This window comes from Ictalurus furcatus, chromosome 13 (assembly GCF_023375685.1).
Source record: "Ictalurus furcatus strain D&B chromosome 13, Billie_1.0, whole genome shotgun sequence".
In the NCBI taxonomy this organism is placed as follows: Eukaryota; Metazoa; Chordata; class Actinopteri; order Siluriformes; family Ictaluridae; genus Ictalurus; species Ictalurus furcatus.
In genome coordinates this window covers 4087369-4100180 of record NC_071267.1, presented here as the reverse complement: position 1 = coordinate 4100180, position 12812 = coordinate 4087369, and the positions used below count along the sequence as shown (strand labels likewise).

At 38.8% G+C, this 12812-nt stretch overlaps 1 long non-coding RNA gene across 2 annotated transcripts; it reads right to left on the bottom strand.

Annotated features, from left to right (window-relative positions):
• Positions 1-310: 310 nt before the first annotated feature.
• LOC128616764 (uncharacterized) lies at positions 311-12469 on the bottom strand. Of its 2 annotated transcripts, XR_008387475.1 has the most exons (5): positions 11970-12466; positions 10808-11530; positions 10315-10411; positions 1211-1332; positions 311-752 (listed from the first exon to the last, which is right to left on the bottom strand). It is a non-coding gene; the product is annotated as an uncharacterized LOC128616764 (long non-coding RNA). The 2 variants fall into 2 exon arrangements; XR_008387474.1 differs by having other exon boundaries at positions 10315-11530; positions 11970-12469.
• Positions 12470-12812: the final 343 nt, after the last annotated feature.

Here is a 12812-nt window from a genome sequence, read left to right as displayed (position 1 = left end):
TTTTATGAAAAGAAGAAAGGTCTCTTTCTATTACCACAGTTACAACTGAAATTCTGTCTGATTACCCATAATGCTGCTGCACATCGATAAACCTGTGAAACGTCATTATCTTAAATAAAAAACCTGCAACCTTCTCACACACAAGTTACACACATTAAAAAGACACACACACCTTGAATATGGAGTCCAGCTGATTTCTGCTGATGTTTGATTTCTTCTTTTGTGGTCTGTGAACAAATAAAACACATGATGTAATATGACTATATGTATTCATAGCTGCACAACACACTAATACATACAGAGACGGATATTTAACACTATCCTCTTAACACAATACACTGATTTCAGGGATTCCTTACTGACACTAACATGTTTATGAATAAAATAGTGATCTAGTCATTAATGTCCCAGGTGTAAATGTTGTCGTGTAGCACCACAGACCCTCCAGCTCAGGGACTGCAGGCTGAACTGAACTCCTAATGCAGTTTTCCTCACTGCCAGTCTGAGAGCTGCAGCACTGCACACTTTAGTGTTTTACTGCTTCAACACCTGATAAAGATCATGAAGGGCTTCATAATGAGACCAGTGAGTTTGATCAGGTGGAACACTGCTGTAAAACACCTCACTGTACTGACCTCACATCAGGAGAACTGGCTCTGTCTCTGAAGAAAATTGGATGCTCCATTGACCGGTCACTCTTCATGGACACACAGCTGGGTTCTGGTGAGTCTGATCTCTTTCCCTCCATCATTCTGTAATTACAACAGAAATATCAGCAATAATTAATACTCTGCTGTCTCAGCACTGTTACACAATGTGTTCATCATTAAACACCAATAATTCCATCTTTTTAATTCAGCTACAGTCTGCACACTTATTCAAACAGGAGACACGCCTCATACCTCAGGAATTACACTGATGTCAGGAGTCCCAATCACAGATAACTGACTCAGCTGGGTCTTAAAGCTTGTAGAGTTCACTGACTCAATCTACGCTGCTCTTCTCCTCCACATTACACAGTCCGTTTTACTCTTCTCTCAGTGAATGATTTCTCTAAACTGTTCTTAGATCAGATCAGTGATATATTCACTGCTATTAAACACCTTACACCAAAGTTTAGTTCCTCTGTAAACTAGTGAGTGTTTAGAGATACAGATCTGTTCCATGAGACGGTGTGTATTTATTGCTGGTGAATGGAAAAGTAACTCACCTCTCGTCTTTCTTTAAATCCTGTTCTCCAGACACACTCATGTTGGAGGTCATGTCTCCTTCTCCAGATTACAGCAGGACACACGTTTACTTCACTCCAACATCGGTGTGTTAAATCAAACTCTGTATCAGCACAGAGTTCACTTACAGGAAATAGCCACGGTATCAAGTCATAAAACAACCTGCGTACATTCAAACTTCAGTACAAACCCACAACACTCTTCTGCATCTGGTGTACATTCAGTGTGTTTATATATTATAGCTTTAGATTTAGATACTCACTGTGTTTTTACTCCTGAAATGGTTTATTTTCCCCTCGACACAAAATGGATCTGCGTAGTTTTACTTTTACTGACACCGTCTAACTGGTTTATCTGGTTTATTCTGCAGAGCAGGAAGGGCCATGGTGTGTGTGTGTGTGTGTGTGTGTGTGTGTGTGTGTGTGTGTGTGTGCGCGTGTAAATGAACAATATTTAATGGTGGATTTTATGTGATTCTGTAGTAAAACATTAAACAGTAAAAATATAACAGCGCATTTTCACATGCTATGAAAGGTTTTATCTTCAAAGTGGGCATCTCCGGTCCTTTAGTTTTGTAATTACAGCATTGAAACTAATCCTGGAGGTGCAACTGTTTCCAATTTAACATGACCTGCTGGTGAAGCTGCGATAATTTCATCAGTAATCATTGAATATTGAAATCATGTCTAAGTAAAAATTTGATCCTCCCAATTTCTTAAATATTTCTCTGGGAATATGGAACCAGAAGTTGTTGTTGTTTAGGAAAGGTTTTAACCATTTAATTTTCAAGGTCCCATTTATACAATTAAAACCGATGGCTTGTAGGCCTCCATGTTTAAATTCTTAGGTCATCTCTGCTCTCTTAATGTAATGAATTTTCCTGATCCAGATATAATCAAAATCAACCTGATTTATCTTTATTAATAGCTCTACTTTGAGTATGCAGGATAGATAAAATATTCTACCCAATAAGCTAATATCTCTTAATAACACGAGCAAAGTTTACTTTATTCATCTACTACTTTCCACACATTCATATTTTCACTTTCAATTGAATCTTTGGATATATGCATGCCCGAGTATTTAACTGTGGATTTTATAGCGATGTTCTAGATCTCTGTTAAGCGTCTTTGTTGAACTGGCATTAGCTCACACTTATTCAAATTTACCTTTAGAACGGAGGAATTGGAGAAAATGTGAATTGTATGTAATATCTTGGGAACTTCCGTTAGCTGCTTCATAGAGATGGTTGTATCATCTGCTAACTGGCTGGTGATTACTGGTTGCCCAAGTACCTTTAATGGAGCTATGTTTGAATTTGTAATAAAGATAGAAAGCATTTCTGTAAACATTACAAAGAGAAATGGAGAAATATGGAAGCCCTGTTTAACCCCAAATCTGATGATAAATCGGGGTGATGTCCCTCCTGGTAAGGAGATTGAACTATTTGAATTTTTATGAAGAGAATCTCACAACTCTGTGAACTCGTCATCTATACAGGGAATAAGATCTGTGATGTGGTTAAAGGAGGAGTCAGAGTCAGTGTCATCCATAGAAAAGGCTGAGGAATATAATTTATTATAGAAAGAGACTATTTTCTGGCCAGTGAAAGCTGGATCTGTGATTACTTGGTTATGAATCAAAAGGCTTTAATTGGCGTTCTCTCCTGCCTTATTTTTTCTAATGGACAGAAATATGCTTCTTTCCACTTCCGCTATCCACTTTTCAATTTTCAAAAGCAATTTCAAACTGTATTTGAAGTTGCGTTACCTATTTGTGGACGCATAAATTGTGACAACTCACATGAAAATGCAAATTGTGTATTACCGTTTACACGATCGTACAGTGTCTACCAAATTTCACATGGAAACACAAAGTCCATTTGCAATTGCATTTCCCATGTCTTATGAGTTATGATCCTGCCATATTGAAATAGCAATAGCAATTACCCCCGTTTGCTATTTCACTTCCTCTGGGTCATCTAAGGAGCCTGCCAAAAGTCAAATTCCCTTTGCATTTGCATTCCTGATGCCTGGCACAGAAACCTCCCAGATAGCATGGTGACATTGATTCAATGTTGAAATTCCATCAGAATCATCATTTTGGTTGAGGTTGAATATTTAGAGCTAAATAATATTGAATCAATGTTGATAATTCATATGGCTGAGTTGCAACCGAATGACTCCTTTGAACCAATTCATTTTGGTTAAAACAATTGATCTGTCCAACACTGAGCTCACGAGATGTCATTGTCTGAATCGGTGTATAACAAATCATTTACTCGGAACACCTCTGAAATGAAAATGTAAGTGTGCTTATGACATTTAGCAAGAGTGGTTAGTAAGATTTAGCCTTAATAATGCACAGTATTTTCAGTTTATTTATATGACTGTAGTCAGCTTACCTATACAATCATTTAGTTTAGACTGGAGCGAGGTGAAACCAGAACAAAACAAGTTGTTAGCTAGCTGCTAATTTTATTTAATTGTATATAGTAGAAAATTTGACAATTAGTTATGTTGGCTCAAATTTAGCCTATTACCCAAAAACATTTAAAATTCAACTTAGAAGCCAATACTCACATCTACCTCTGAGCCCAGTTGGAGATAGAAAAAAATACACCAGCCGTGAGTGAGAAGAAGCAAGGGTCCAGCTTTATTGTTCCGTTCCACCACACGAGATCCACACCGATGAGAATTCTCAGAGGTGATCCCAATACCCTGAGCTTAAGCTCCAGTATTTATACTGTATTTACACACTAAATAACCCAGATGTTTCAAGAAGACTATGATCTCACTACCAATAGGGTTAAAAAAGAGCTCATTTACCTTCCTCTTATGTTCCAGATAAGGGCTATTTCACTTACACATAGAATTGAAACCAGGGGTTTTAATTTACACATAAAATCAGAACCCAGGCATTTCTAATAACCCAGAAAATAAAAACCCAGCGTTTCTAGTTACTCAGAGGATCAGAAACTTCATTTTTCAGTTACCCAGAGGATCAGAAACCAGAATTTTCAGTTACCTTAGGGCATCAGAAACTTCACTTTTCAATTACCTAAGGGAAATTAGATGACTTAGACAAGACTAAACAATCTAGAGTGACCTTGGTGTTACTGTTATCTCGGGGGGGGGGGGGGGGGGGGGGGGTTTGCTTGACTCCCTTATAAATGGCTCCTCATGGTTCTTTCTTAAAATTAAGGCCTTCCTTGCGGGACACGAACCCTCACCATTTGAGTCATGAGTAAGTTTACATTTTCCTGTATTTCTAGTTTATAATTTATTTTCATATTTGCACTATATTTCTTATTTTATATATATTTATACTACTTAAAAAGCGGTTTACTGTACTTCCAACTTCTTAATATCATTACAGTTCTACTGTCCTGCATATCCTACTATTCTGTTTTTTTATAGAGAGTTTCTCTATTACTATAAGATATTATTAAAGTTATTCATGTGTGTGTATGAGAAAGAGAGAGTGTGTGTGTATGTTGTGTCTACTTGCCCGCCCTTGACTGTACGAGCGTGTGTGTGTGTGTGTGTGTGTGTGTGTGTGTGTGTGTGTGTGTGTATTAGCCCTCCTCAGCTCAGCTCGTATACCTCTTTTTGACTTTTTTTGACTACTACTGCTCTTAAAGATCTTTAAAGTGTAATTCCAATTTGTCAATGTCCGCCTAATCCCGCTTCTATGTGTCTAGGTGCCCGTCTTTTCTTCTTCTCCCCTTTGCTGGATGCTAGGTCTCCCTTATGTTTATTTTATGACATTTTTTATCCACAACAGTTAAAATAAAATTTTCATGCTACTTTTTAAAATTGATATGATCTTATCTTACAAAGCTATGAAAGCCAGTGGAAAAATCACAGCTTATTTTTGCAAAGAGGGCAAGAAAGGACGACAGTGAGAGTGACAGGTAATATCTGTGTCTGATAATTGCATAGCCTATATATAATTTGGAAGAGGTTGTAAAACTGAATAATTCTCAGCCACAGTCCGGAAGAAAATGAAGGGCCAAAACAAAAGGTGAAAACAATGAGGCACAAAAGAAAGAAACATCAAAGTAAGAGATCATACATAATATGACTCTCATAATCAGATTCTCTTACGAGGCTTAATGCCCCAGACAGGAAGCAGCTCTCACAGCAAACAGGAAACAGTCGAGTACATCAAGGAGAAAATCAGGGAGAATCCATCTCCAGAGAAATCCATCAATCTGTTAAACTGTCTGAATGAACTGAATGATCATTCTCTAGTGCAGGAAGTACAGACTTACCTGAACAGAAGGGATTACCTTCGTCTCAGTGGAACCAGACTCTCTCCTGCTCAGTGGTCAGCTCTGGTGTTTGTGTTACTGAACTCAGATCAGGAGCTGGATGTGTTTAATTTGAGTAAATTTGACCCATCAGAGGAATGTCTAATGAAGTTGATGACAATAGTCAATGCCTCCAGAAAAGCTTTGCGAGTATTTTTATTTATAAAAAATATTACTGAATGGTTTGTTATTTTAATGTAACACTGAACTGCACTGTTTGGATTAATGCTTGTTAATAGTTACTCTGTGAGTGGCAAAAGTATGTGAACCTTTAAGATTAGCAGTTTAATTTGAAGGTGAAATTAGAGTCAGGTGTTTTTTAATAAATGGGATGACAGGTGAATGAGCACCCGATTGTATTTAAAGAACAGAAATCTAAGTCTTATTTTCACAACACATGCTTGTGGAAGTGCAGCATGAGATAAACAAAAATTCCTCCAAGCCGATGTACAGGACTGATCAACAATTAACAGAAACATTTAGTTGCAGTTATTGCTGCACAAGGGTCACACCAGATACTAAAAACAAAGTTTCACATACTTTTGCTACTCACAGATATGTAATATTGGATCATTTTGCTCAATGAATGGCCAAGTATTATATTTTTATCTCATTTGTTTAATTAGACTCTCTTTATCTACTTTTATGTCTTGGGTGAAAATCTACACTGTTCACATACTGTCAAGCACCACTGTAAAAGCTGAGAAGCACCAATTTTTTCTATTCAATTCAATTTTATTTGTATAGCACTTTTTATAATAGACATTCTCTCAAAGCAGCTTTACAAAAATATCAACATGGTATACAGATATTAAAAGTGCAAATTTATCCCAATTGAGTGAGCCATTGGTGACGGTGGCAAGGAAAAACTCCCTAAGATGTTCAGAGGAAGAAACCTTGAGAGGAACCAGACTCAGAAGGGAACCCATTCTCATCTGGGTAACAACAGATAGTGTGAAAAAGTTCATTATGGATTTATATGAAGTCTGTTTGTCCTTAGAAGCAGCCGTAGTCCCAGCAATCTGGAATTGGAGTAGATGAGAGCTCCATCCAAAGGTGGGACATCCGAAACGGATCAGGCAGGTCTGGAGAGCAGAAAGGATCAGGATCTCTAGTATCTTCATAAAATCGTATGTGGCTCGACAGAAGGAGAGAGGGAGAGATAAGATTATTAGGACTGTGCTTAGCATAACAAAGTCTAGTCAGGGTAGGCTTGAGTAAACAAATACGTTTTAAGCCTAGATTTAAACACTGAGACTGTGTCTGAGTCCCGAACACTAATTGGAAGACTGTTCCATAACAGTGGGGCTCTATAAGAGAAAGCTCTTCCCCCTGCTGTAGCCTTCACTATTCGAGGTACCGTCAAATAGCCTGCATCTTTTGATCTAAGTAGGCATGGTGGATCATAGAAAACCAAAAGGTCGCTTAGATACTGTGGTGCGAGACCGTTTAGTGCTTTATACGTTAATAATAGTATTTTATAATCAATGCGAGATTTCACTGGGAGCCAATGCAGTGTTGATAAGATCGGGGTGATGTGGTCGTATCTTCTGGTTCTAGTTAGGACTCTAGCAGCTGCATTCTGGACTAACTGGAGTTTGTTTATGCTCCTACTGGAACATCCAGACAGTAAGGCATTACAGTAATCTAGTCTAGAGGTGAGGAAAGCATGAGCTAATATTTCTACATCATGTAGTGACAATATATTTTTTATCTTAGAAATATTTCTGAGATGAAATAAGGCTATCCTAGTAGTAATATCTACATGAGCATCAAATGATAGAGTGGAGTCAATAATCACACCAAGGTCTTTTACTGCTGCACATGATGAAACAGAAAGACCATCCAGAGTAACTATGTGATCAGAAAGATTACTTCTAGCTACACGTGGTCCTAATACATGTACTTCTGTCTTATGAGAATTAAGTAAAAGGAAGTTAGTTAGCATCCAACGTCCAATGTCCTTTACACAATCCTCAGCTTTACTAAGCTTCTGTCTGTCCTCTGGCTTCGCTGAAACATACAAATGTGTATCATCAGCATAACAGTGGAAGCTAATTCCATGTTTACGAATAATTTGACCTAGAGATAGCATATATAAAGTAAAAAGTAGTGGGCCTAAAACAGAACCTTGTGGAAAACCAAATTTAATCTCAGTATACGTGGAGAAGTCTCCATTTACATCTACGAACTGATAACGATCGGTCAGATAAGACCTGAGCCAGGAGACGACTGTTCCCTTAATGCCAACAACATTTTCTAATCTATCAAGGAGAACAGTATGATCTATAGTATCAAAAGCTGCACTAAGGTCGAGTAACACAAGCAGCGAGACACAACCCTGATCAGAGGCCAGTAGTAGGTCATTTACTAATTTAACTCACGCTGTCTCTGTGCTATGATGAGGTCTAAATCCTGACTGATACATTTCATGAATGTTATTCCTATGCAAGTACGAGCATAACTGCTGTGCTACAACATTTTCTAAGATCTTGGAGGTGAAGGGGAGATTTGATATTGGTCTATAGCTGGACATTTGACAGGGGTCAAGGTCAGGTTTTTTAAGCAGGGGTTTAATAACTGCTAATTTAAGTGATTTAGGTAAATAGCCAGTGCTAAGGGAAGAATTGATTAAATTTAAATGTGGTTCAATTACTCCAGGACAAATCTGTTTAAAGAAATATGTAGGTACAGGATCTAGTATGCAAGTTGATGATTTTGCTGAAGAGATTAATGAAGTTAGTTCGGTCTCTCCAAGAAGAGTAAAACATTCTAAACATTGATCTGATATTGTTATATTATCATCTACAGGGTTAGTTATAATACTGTCTGGTTTTAATTTAATAGCCTGAATTTCACATCTAATTTTTTCAATATTACTAATGAAAAATTTCATGAAATATTCACTGCTTTGTAATGATTGTGATTGTGTGTTTCTCTCTGTAGTGGTTTTATTCCTAGTTAATTTTGCTACCGTGTTGAATAGGATTCTAGAATTGTTTTTGTTATCTCCTATTAAGGTGGAGGGAGAGACTTTTCTAGCATCGCCAAGAGATTGTCTATAGTTCAGTAGGCTCTCCTTCCATGCTGTTTGAAATATTACCAATTTGGTTTGACGCCATTTACGTTCTAATTGTCGAGTGGTCTGTTTTAAGGTACGCGTTTGATCGTTATACCAGGGTGCTAGCTTTTTCTCTCTAATTAATTTTCTTTTGAGTGGAGCCACTCTATCTAGCGTGTAGCAGAGCGTTGACTCTAAGCATTCAGTCGCCTGATCGAGTTCTATCAGATCAGACGGTGAGTCAAATCTAATTGATGTTTCTGCGAGGATATTTATGAAGCTCGGTGCAGTAGCTGATATGAAAGTATGTTTTACGCGGTAGTGAGGCGAGGTGGAAATACTATGATCAATATGTATTATGAACAAGATAAGATAATGGTCTGAGACAACTTCAGACTGCGGAAAAATTACAATATTTTCTATACTTAATCTGTATGTTAGTATGAGGTCAAGAGTGTGACCACCATTATGCGTACATTTACATTTATTCACTTAGCAGATGCTTTTATCCAAAGCGACTTACAAATGAGAAAGATACAAGCAAAGCGATATCAAGCAGAGAACAATACAAGAAGTGCTACCATACAAGATCTATTAACTGAATTCCAGAAGAAGCAAAGTGCAGAGTAGAGGTGTAAGTGCATTTTTTATTATTATTTATTTATTTTTATTTTTTTATTATGAGTTGGTTAGGTGTTCATAGAAGAGGTGGGTCTTTAGCTGTTGTTTGAAGATGGTGAGAGATTCTGCGGTCCGGATTGAGATTGGAAGTGCATTCCACCACTGAGGAACAGTTAGTGTGAAGGTTCTGGAAAGGGACCTTGCGCCACGCTGAGTTGGAACTGCTAAACGTCGGTCGCTAATCGATCGCAGATTGTGAGAGGGAACGTAGGCCTTCAGGAGAGAGTTGAGGTAGGAGGGTGCTGTTCCTGACAAGGTCTTGTAGGTGAGCATCAAGGCCTTGAACTTGATGCGGGCAGCTACAGGAAGCCAGTGGAGTAGGTCCGATTACGTTCTGATTAATCCCTACTGAATCTAAGATGGACGCTGTTCTCAGAGGGTCTTCTGGGTTATCAAAGTGAATATTAAAATCACCTACATTAATGCTTTATCTACAGAAACAACCAGGTTTGAGAAAGTCTGCAAATTCACTAAGAAATTAAGTATATGGCCCTGGGGGTCTGTAAATAATAATTAGAGGAATTGACTTATTTTTTGTGGCTACATAAGTTATACTGGTATAAAGAATTTCAAAAGAATTGAATTTATGCTTAGGTTTTTGTGTGACACCTAGACTTTGACTATGGATGAGACCAACACCTCCTCCTCTACCAGTTGAACGAGGCTGATGTACATAACTGTATCCAGGAGGACCAGCTTCATTTAATGCTATGTACTCGTTTGTTTAATCCAAGTTTCCTTAAACACATTAAATTACATTCCTGATCAGTAATGATTTCATAAACAATAACAGCCTTGGGCGCAAGAGATCTAATGTTTATTAGCCCTAGCTTCAGATTAAAGGTGCTGGATGAGCATTCAGTATGATCTAATTTTATGTTAATTAGGCTACTAAAACAAACATTCCAAAATTTTCTATGTATTTGTATAGCTTGGGGAACAGACTCTATAGAATGTACTACAGGTGCTGAACTATTAATTGAACATTGCATATGATGAACGTTGTTATTGTAGGAAGATGTACTTACAGTAGGCAGTCACTTGGTGTGTAGCGCCTTGGAGATGTTGTCAGACAGCAGTTCCGGTCCGAGGCTGCTGGGGTGCAGGCCATCAGAACGAAACAACCTAGGACGCTCCCAGAACAGATTCCAGTTATTAACAAACAGCAGATACTGTTCATTACACCAGTGGTTTTAAAAGTGGGGGCCACCAGGGGGGCCTCAACAATTTGGTGTGAAAAACAAATAAATACATGATATTGAGATTATATATATGCGCATTACTATAACATGTGATTTGTACCAATACATATTAAAAATCACATTTGCTATACCTAACTTTTTAATTGCTAAACAGACAAAACATCAACGTAAAAAAAGGGGGATATATTCAGAAGTCTGTATTTTTAATGTGTTTTAAGGACATCTTGCAAAAGGGGGGCCGCGATCAAATGTTAATGCCATTTGGGGGGCCTTGCCCTGGAAAAGTTTGGGAACCCCTGCATTACACCAATAAACTAACCAGTCATTCAAAGCAAGAAGTCTACTGAAATATTCAGCTCCACGTCTGTATGAGGGAAGAGGTCAAGAGACGATGATCTTCGCGGTGGGTGATCTGCCTCATACCGTCTCGATCAGGCTGGCGAAGTCCCTCTTCAGAAACTCCGTCTGCCGCAGCCTGATGTCGTTTGCCCCCGCGTGCAGCATGGCCGCTCCAATGCGCTCGTCCTTCTTCAGGATCCCAGATACCTGCGCAGCAACATCAAGGACACGAGCACCAGGAAAACAATGTGTGTGCACCTTACCCTTTGTTGAAGCGACGCGGTCGTTTCGCACAATGGAGTCCCCGACGATCACATCGTTTGGTCTGGTCTGACAGTGAGGGGTGAAGCGGTTCCTGGTTGGGATCTCAAACACCGGAGATGGAGAGGTTATCGCCTGGGGTATGGCTCTCGCCTTTCGCTGCTGGTGCACCCAAGGTGTGTCGGCGCCGGTGTGACTGAGACCTCGGCTGGAAAAGTCTTGGGTACATGGTCACTGCAAAGAGAAACACACGGCGTAGAGGGGCTGAGAGTGGTAATACCATGCTGCGTGCTTACCTTGGATGTGTAGGCAGAAGCACAAGATGTTTCCAGCGCAGTTCTTCGCTCCAGCAGCTGGGCCTGCTTGTCGAGTAGGTCACGGATCTGTTTCTCCACATCCTCCAGTTCCAGCAGCACCATGTGCAGCTCGAGCGAGTCCTCATCTGCACTCAAAAGCGAAGAAACAACCGACATATTTGCTTTAAAAAACAGCGGTAAATGAGATAACTGTGAAATGTAAACAAGGCTAGCGGTAAGGTGATGGTAGCAGGCTACAAGCTAGTCGCAGATGAACCAATAAAACAGTGACAGCGCAACGTTAGATTGTTTTATCTAAAGTAGTATCAGTTATATTTGTAAACGTTGTAAAGGTAAAAAGAAGTATAGAGATTAGAAAAAAATAGCGTCAGCTTGAGGGACACTGCTTCCTGCGACACTTCCTGCGACACATTCATATCCTCTAACTCCCTGAGAGTTTTGAGAGGCCGTGGTAAGAGCTGCAATATGAACAAACTATTTATCAAAAACAGAATACATCTTTATGTGACAAACTGTCATGCATCTGACCTATGAATATTCACAAAAATAGCACAAAGTACTCACAGAACACACAGGGGTGGACACCAGGACGAGTCCATCTCTGTGAAAACTCCACTGCCATCTAAGCCATTGAAAGTCTGCTTATCCTGTGGAGTAGGGTGAATGTCCACCTCATTCATAAAAGTCATACATATCAGAAAACAGTAAACTTGCAATCGCAATGGTTAATATTCAAACAAGAGCTCATAAATTCTGTGGAAAGGTATTTTTGGTATGTTTTATGATACTCATATCTTTAGTACATGTGTAGTACTGGAAACTCAAGAAAAACAGTTTTTCTGAATTATACCTGTCAAAATTAACACACTGAGGCACACAGCAATAAAGTGAAGAACTGATTTAATGTCTTTGGTAAGAAAACCTTCTCTGTTAAACGGTTAAAATGCTCATTCTGATGACAAACAACTTCTTAACAAGTCACATAAAACACTTCTCTCAGAAAGCGGCAGCAGTAACGAGCGCGCTCGTAGCCCCTGAGGTAAGACAGACAGCGCCATCTTGTGGAACTAACCGACTGAACTTCAGCTAGCAGCAAGCTAGTGTTAATATGTTCACTGAGAACTTTAAAAAGCATACAAAAAAATCAGCTATTTACAACTTCAGACGAAAAGCCCATTTAAAGCTCATGTTTGCTAAAATTCATGCTGTGCTAAACTAATCTGTTTAGTAGCATGTTAGCTATAAAGCTAACATTTTTGTGGGGAAATGGGTGTAAAAATAAAAACAAAAAGGTCCACAGGAAGAAGTAAACCTTGAGCCTTGAACTTTAACATGTTAGATTTTACTCAAAAGAAGTATCTACTCTCTATATCACAGCTTAAATCATTTTCGGTAGATTTCATCTTA